The sequence below is a fragment of the Echinops telfairi genome, unplaced genomic scaffold, assembly GCF_000313985.2.
Source record: "Echinops telfairi isolate 266 unplaced genomic scaffold, ASM31398v2 ScPeMD7_7457;HRSCAF=8495, whole genome shotgun sequence".
Taxonomy (NCBI): Eukaryota; Metazoa; Chordata; class Mammalia; order Afrosoricida; family Tenrecidae; genus Echinops; species Echinops telfairi.
Window position 1 is genome coordinate 17,256,021 of NW_022111357.1, and position 7,607 is coordinate 17,263,627.

The following is a 7,607-nucleotide window of genomic DNA, read 5'->3' on the forward strand; positions in this document are numbered from 1 at the left end:
TTGATATTAGCCCCTATTTCCCCCCAACCTCCCCTGCCATACCCCGAAGGAACCATTAATCCATTATTATCTCTATATATTTACCTACCCTGAATTTCATATACAGAAAAACATTAAAAATACATAAATTGACAACAATAACAAAAGAGAACAGATTAAAGCCTCAGCTGAAAAGAAAGCAGAAAATATAAAAAACTAGAGCAAATTTAAATGGATCATAAGGTGCAGTTTTTAACCTAACTGTATCTGCAACAATCCACTTTCCAAAGACTCTATGCGATAGTGAGGCTGTTCATCCCTAGTCCACGGAGAGAGGGGGTTCACCAGGGGCTCAATCTGCATGTATTTTCCCTTCATTTGAAAAAAGGAAAAAACTGAACCAGCTTTAAAATGTGTTGAAAGGGAGATCAAATGATAAGATATTACACTTTTACCTATGCCTGCCAATTGACTTTGCAATGCTCTGTCTGATAACAGGGCTATTCACCTCCCTCAACTATGATTAGAGGGGATTCACCAGAGGCTTAATCCATGTGTGACGCTGCAAATGGATTTTGGGCTTCCACTGCCATCCAGAGCCTTCTGCAAACCAGGTGTTCACAATTTAAGCTCTAATTCCATTCCCTCCTTCAGATTTGGATTATATTATTTACAACCCTTGGATCACACAGGCTAGTGTTCTTCTTCCATGTGGACTTAGTTGATGCCTCATTTAGATCGCTGTTTGTTTGAAAACAAGCTTCTAAAACCCCAAAGCCTATTTTCTTCTGATCGGCAGGCACCATCCCATTTCTTCACCACACTTCATTATAGCACCCACATCTGCAGTGATCTCTTCAGCAAGTTGAGCATCAAGTAAGGCCGTGTTATAAGACATAATTGTTCTTAGCATGGAGCTAGGATTTACTGAAAGCCCCAAATCCATTCATGCATTTATGGCTTATGTTTGTCTCTGGTTCATCTTAGAGACCTCATTGCCATCTTATGTTAGAGAACATTATCAATCATCCCCCTGGGGCATCACTTCTTCTGCTATGAAGTCAATTCTGACACATAGGGTAGAACTGGCCCTGATCAATTCTTCTTTAGTCTTCCATATTCAATGTACAAGCTTCATATGCACATGAGGCAGTTGAAAATACCATGGCTTGGGTTAGGAACACCTTAGTCCTTGAAGAAACTGTTTTGGTTTTCAAGACTTTAAAGAGGTCTTGTGCAGCAGATTTACCCAATGCCATGCGGCCTTTGATCTCGTCACTGCTGCTTTTGTGAGCATTGATTGTAGATGGAAGCAAGACAAAAATTCTTGACAAATTCAATCTTTTCTCCATTTATTATGCTGCTACCTACTGGTACAATTGTGAGGATTTTGGTCTTCTTCACACTGAGTTATTATCCATATTAAAGGCTGCAATCCTTGATCTTCATCAACAAGCAATTCAATTCACGTTCTTTTCTTTTTTTTTTAAATTGAGAAATATTTTATTGAGGCAGGGAAAGAACTCCTGGGAGGGAAGGGAGAGCAGAGAAGGACAGGGGCATCTTGAGCCCCTGGGGGGTTCTGAGACCCAACGAGATAGGTCAGGGAAACCGCCAATCCACTTTCAATATAGTACAGTGACTCTGTGTATACTTTCAATCTCATTCTGATGTCTCCTACAGCATTCAATCGTACCAAAGAGAGCTAGTCGACACTCCACCATTTCAGGAGATAGCAGATGAGCAAGAACCAATGGTGCTTAAGGAAGAAGCATTAACCAAAAACAAGGCTCTGGGAATTGATGACATACCAATTGAAATGTTCCGACAAGCTGTCAGGGACTGGATGCACTCACTTATCTATGCCAGGGAATTTGTAAGATGGCGACTTAGCCAAATGACTGGAAGAGATCCATACTTGCACCCATTCCAAAGGAAGGTGACCCAGCAGAATGCTCACATTACAGAACAATATCGTTGACATTATATGCAAGTGAAATTTTGCTGAAGATCATCCAACAGTGTTTCAGCAGTACGTTGACAGCGTTTCAGGCTGGGTTCAAAAGAGGATGTGGAACACGGATATCATTGCTGATGTCAGATGGATCTCGACTCAAAACAGAGCATATCAGAAAGATGTTAACTTGTGTTTCCTTGACTATGCAAATGATTCTGACTCTGCAGACCATGACAAACTCTGGAAAACTTTGAGAAGAATGGGAATTCCAGTACTCTTCATTCTGCTCCTTCAGAACTCGGACATGGATCAAGAGACAGTGTCAACAAAGGAAGGGACTATTTCATGGTTTAAAAGAAGGATGCTGCATCAGGATTGGTGAAGATGCATTAACAATCCTTGATGTGCAGATGACACAACCTTGCTTACTGAAAGTGAGGAGGACCTGAAGCACTTGTCGATGAAGATGAAGGATTGCAGCCTTCAGTGTGGATCACAACTCAATGTAAAGAAGACCCAAATCCTCACCCCTGGGACCCTGGTGACATCATGATCAAGGGAGAAAAGATTGAAGTGGTCAAGGATGTTGTCTTGCTTGGATCCACAATCAATGCTCATGGAAGCTGCAATCAAGAGATCAAAGGATGCACTGTATTAGGTACATCTGCCGCACACAGACATCTTTAGAGGATTGAAAAGCAAGGATGTTACTTTGAGGACTAAGGTGTGTCTGACCTAAGCCATGGTATTTTCAACCGCCTTCTATGCATGTGAAAGTTGGACATTGAGTAAGGAAGACTGCTTCAGCAGCATATACAAGTATACTAAAATGGGAACAATACAGAGAAGATTAGCATGGCCCCTGGGCAAGGATGACATGCAAATTCGTGAAGCATTCCATATGTGTACCTCTTATTGAGAGAGAGGGGAAAAAAAAGGAAGAAAATTGATGCATTTGCATTGTGGTGCTGGGGAAGAATACTGAAAGTACCACAGACTGCCGAAGGACAAACCAGGCGAGGGTGGGGGAAGGAAGGGAAAAAGAGTAGCCGATACCAAGGGTTTAAGTAGAAAGAAACTGTTTAGAAAAGGAAGATGGCAACATATGTACAAATGTACTTAATACAATAGATGTATGGGTTGTTATAAGAGCATCTCTCTTGGAAGAAAAAAGGCCAGAGTGCTCCTTAGAGACAAAGACAGTGTTACTTCATCTAACATAACATTGGACATGTTGTCAGGAGAGACCAATCTCTGGAGAAGGACAGTATGTTTGGTGAACTGGAGGGGCAGCGAAAGAGAGGAAGGTCCTCAGGAGGTGGATTGACAGTGGCGGCAACAGTGGGCTCAACAGATGGACTCTGGTTTTCTACTTAAATCCTGCCTCAGCAGAAGAATGGTTTGTTCTAATAATGTGGCGTTGTATCATGCTCACTTCCCTGACCCAATCGCCGAGAACAAAATGAGTGCATAAGCAAATGGGTGCCCGGCTATCAAAAGATAGGGGTGTTAAAGGCCTGTAATTAAACAAGCCGCCATCTAGCAGGGAAGCAACAAAGCCCACATGGAGGAAGCACACCAGCCTGTGTGATCATGCGGTGTCCATGGAATTAAAAATACGCAACCAAATTGATGTGAAGGGGTGTGGACATAGTGGAGACCACTATGTCAGTCCCTCTCAGAGGGATCACCTGGAATGAATGATAAATCCAGGGTGCGGTGTGGCACTGATGAACCACATAACGATCCTCTAATACTGTAAGATCTCCTCCCCATACCATTAAGGGCTTTATGTGTTATACATCATTCATCATGTTAGATTTGCATGGGTTCATTTGTACATTTCAGATCGCTCGGTACAGCACAGTCAAGACAGATAACCCCTCAGAGACACTGCCAGGAGTAATGGTTCCCTGAAGCCACAGGAAGTGAGAGGGTGGAGGAAGGGGGGAAAAGGAGCATCCATAGCATTGATGACTGTGGACCCCCACCCAACGGGATTGCACAACAGGGTTGCATGTAAATGGATATATTGGAATGCACAAGCTATGTCCGTAAATCTACTATTTAAATAAAAGGGCTCGAGCATAAGAACAATTGTGAAGGTGGTGCAGGCCCAGGTGGCATGTCGTACTGTGCACGAGGGGGGCCGATTCCACAGCACCCCAACTGCAACAACATGTGAGAATGGCCCAGCGAATCTTTCAAATTGCAATTCAAAACTTGACTTTTCCCTTGAGTTCTTTCAGTTTAAGATATGCTATGTTCGTTCCTTTTGGTTTTCTAACTCTAGGTCGTTGCACATGTGATTATGATACTTTGTCTTCTTGAGATGCCCTTCGACATTTTCTGTTCAGCTTTCTCATTAGCATTTTTTCCATTTGCCTTTGCAATGGAAACTTGCTCTACCTTCAAGAGCAAACTTCAGTGTCTCTTCTGACATCGACTTTGGTCTCTCTTCTTTCTTTCCTGTATGCGGAAGGACCTTTGCTGTTTCCATGTGTGCTCTTCCTGATATCACCCCTCAGCTCATCGGGTCGTTATCGTTCAGGGCATCAAGTCTGTCCTTGAGATGTACTTGAACGTCAGGTAGGATAAACTCAAAGTGTATTTTTGCTCTCTTGGACTCATTTCATTTGCTTCAGCTTCGACCTGAACTTACATCTGAGCGCTTGGTGCTCTGCTGGCCTGGTTTTAGCTGCTGACAGTGGGTTTCTCTATTTTCTCTTCCCACAAATGCAGTCACTTTGATTTCTGCGCATTCTATTTAGAGAAGTTCATGTGGACAGTTGCCTTTTCTGCTGTTGGCCATTGGCCATGCAAAATTCTATCATGGGACCCCCAGATTCACTTCTGTCACCACGACCATATTTTCCAATGAGTATTCCTTCCTCTTTCTTTCCAACTCTGCATTCCAACTGAAAAGATGAATGCAGCGCTCTTCTTCTTGTGTCTGTCACTGGTGCGGCGGAGCGCACAACTGCTTGATTCAAACGGGCCCAGAATATGGATCTTTATGCATTCCATTTCATTTTTTAAAAATCATTTTATTAGGGGCTCTTATCACAATCCATACATACATCAATTGTGTAAAGCGCATTTGTACATTCATTGCCCTCATCATTCTCAAAACATTTCCTCTCCACTTAAGCCCCTGGCATTAGGTCCTCATTCTTCCCTTCCCTCCCCACTCCCCCCTCCCTCATGAGCCCTTGATAATTTATAAATTATTATTTTGTCATATCTTGCCCTGTTCGACATCTCCCTTCACCCACTTTTCTGTTGCCCGCCCCCAAGGGAGGAGGTCACATATAGTTCCTTGTAATCGGTTCCCTCTTTCCAACCCACTCTCCCTCTACCCTCCCAGTATCGCCACTCACACCACTGGTCCTGTAGGGCTCATCCGCCCTGGGTTCCCTGTATTTCCAGTTCCTATCTGTACCAGTGTACATCCTCTGGTCTACCCAGACTTGCAAGGTAGAATTCAGATCATGATAGTGGGAGTGGGGAGGAAGCATTTAGGAACTAGAGGAAAGTTGTATTTTTCATCGTTTCCATTTCATTTAAAAAAAATCATTTTATTGGGGGCTCATAGAACTCTTATCACAATCCGTACATAAGTCAATTGTGTAAAGCACATTTGTACATTTGTTGCCCTCATCATTCTCAAAACATTTGCTTTCACTTGGGCTTTTGGAATCAGTTTTCATTTTTTCCCCTCCCTCCCCGCTCCACCATGCCATTTCATTTTTTATGATGCCCAATTTCCCTAGAATCACACTCCGTACATTCCAGCTTCCAGTTAGCAACACAGCATGGCAGCGGTTTCTTCTCCGTTTGAGCCACACCCCATCAGCAAATGACAGTCCCAAAGGCTTTGCTTCACCCACATTATTGTTATTTTTTACCCATGTTATTTTTATTAAGAGATCATCTTATTGGGGGCTCTTACAACTCTTACAACAATCCACACATCAGTTGCATCAGGCATATTTGTACGTATGTTGCCATCATTCTTTTCTAGAGACTTTCTATTGAGCCCTTGGTATCAGCTCCTCTTTTTACCCTCCCTCCCTTGCCACCCTCGTGACCCCAGGATAAATGGTCATTATTTTCATATCTTACAGCCACCGCTGTCTCCCTTCCCCATGGTTTCCGTTGTTTGTCCTCTGGAGGGGGTGTGTGGGTAGGGGTTGATCATTATGACCAGTTCACCCACGTTATTGCAAAGGGTGGGCTGTGTGTGGACGAGCACCCACCCGCGTGCTACTGGCTGCCCGTTCTCTCTCTTGGGATTTCTGCTCTGGTCTCTGGTCCCGCTGGTGGCTCCGCGCCGGTCCGCGCTCCTGTCCAGTATGCCGTGTGCGTTTGACCACCTTCCTGAACTTTCCCAGGCCGCGGCCTTGCGGCCCTTCATGCTGGAAACTTTCCTTTCCGCATTAGGGTGACTTGGATTTACAAATGTGCTTCTGCTGTGTGAATTCTTTCAGCATTGTGGGACAAGAACGGAGGCCAACCACCCCAGACACCTAACAAGAATGCTCCTGAGAAGGGAAAATAAGGAAACTGTCTCTGGGGGGACCAGCCCCACGATAGAATGGGGTCCTGAGGAGACGACTGCACGATCAGAGAACAGGGGAGACAGAAAGACAGGGCACCGGGGACTGATGGCCAAGAGAAGAGCTGTCGGGTGTAGTCAACAAGGGGTAATGGAGTAAGGAGGCTGCCAGCCTCTAGGTAGCACACACACGACAGAGGGTGCAAGGTCATTCCTCAGGGGACCACGTCCCGATAAGCATTTGGCAATGAAGAGACAAAAGAAGGTTTCTCGGGGAGTAAACGGGGCAAAAGAACCTTAGAGACAGGCACCCTTCAGTAGCTAAGCGAGGAGCCAGGTGCCTGTAGAAGGCAGCTTTATAGTAGCATTTTAATAGAGGGCAAGGGTGAAGAAACCTCACTGAAGGAGAATGTATACTTGGTGGTATCTTTATCTCGGGACTGTGGCAATCTTCCTCTAAACCCCAGTGCTGGTCTTCCCAGCCCCGCCGTCACGAGTGTAAAGAGCAGGCTGCTCGCACTTTCTTCCAGGTTCTCAGTTTCCCACAGCCTCTCACCTCTGCATATGTCATCGGGAGGGACGGTCCCCAGAGAAGGCTATCATGCCTGCCAAAGTGGAGAGTCGGTGCAAAACGGAGAGGCTTAATTAGTGGCTGCAGCAATACGCTCAAATCTAGCAGCCACTGATGGAGAGGATGAAGTGGGTCCGGACGGCCCCGTTCTGATGTGTGCAGGGCCAGGACCAACTGGACGGCCCTGACCGACAGGAAGAGCTCTGTGCGAGCGTGTGCCGACCCCCTGGGTGGGGAGTACACATCACATCACATCACATCACATCACATCACATCACGTCGGAGAGAGGACGTCGCTACAGGCCTGCTGCTTCCCTGCGACCTTCCACCACGTCCCCAGACAAAGATTGCCAGTCATCATGCCATTTAGGAAATTGGTAGTGCAGATTTTAACAGCATTATTGTATTAGTCTAGGTACTTTGGAGAAACAAATCCATGGCAACTCACGTATAAGAGAGAGTTTTATGCAAAGAAAATGTGCATCACGAAAACATCCCAACCCAATGCTGCCCAAGCCCACAAGTCCAACATTAACCCATAC

General features: G+C 45.1%; 1 non-coding gene across 1 annotated transcript; it reads left to right on the forward strand.

The window, feature by feature from the left end:
- The first annotated feature begins 2,738 nt into the window (after positions 1–2,738).
- On the forward strand, positions 2,739–2,843 carry LOC115872829. The gene has a single exon (XR_004048066.1). It is a non-coding gene; the product is annotated as a U6 spliceosomal RNA (small nuclear RNA).
- The last annotated feature ends 4,764 nt before the right edge of the window (positions 2,844–7,607 follow it).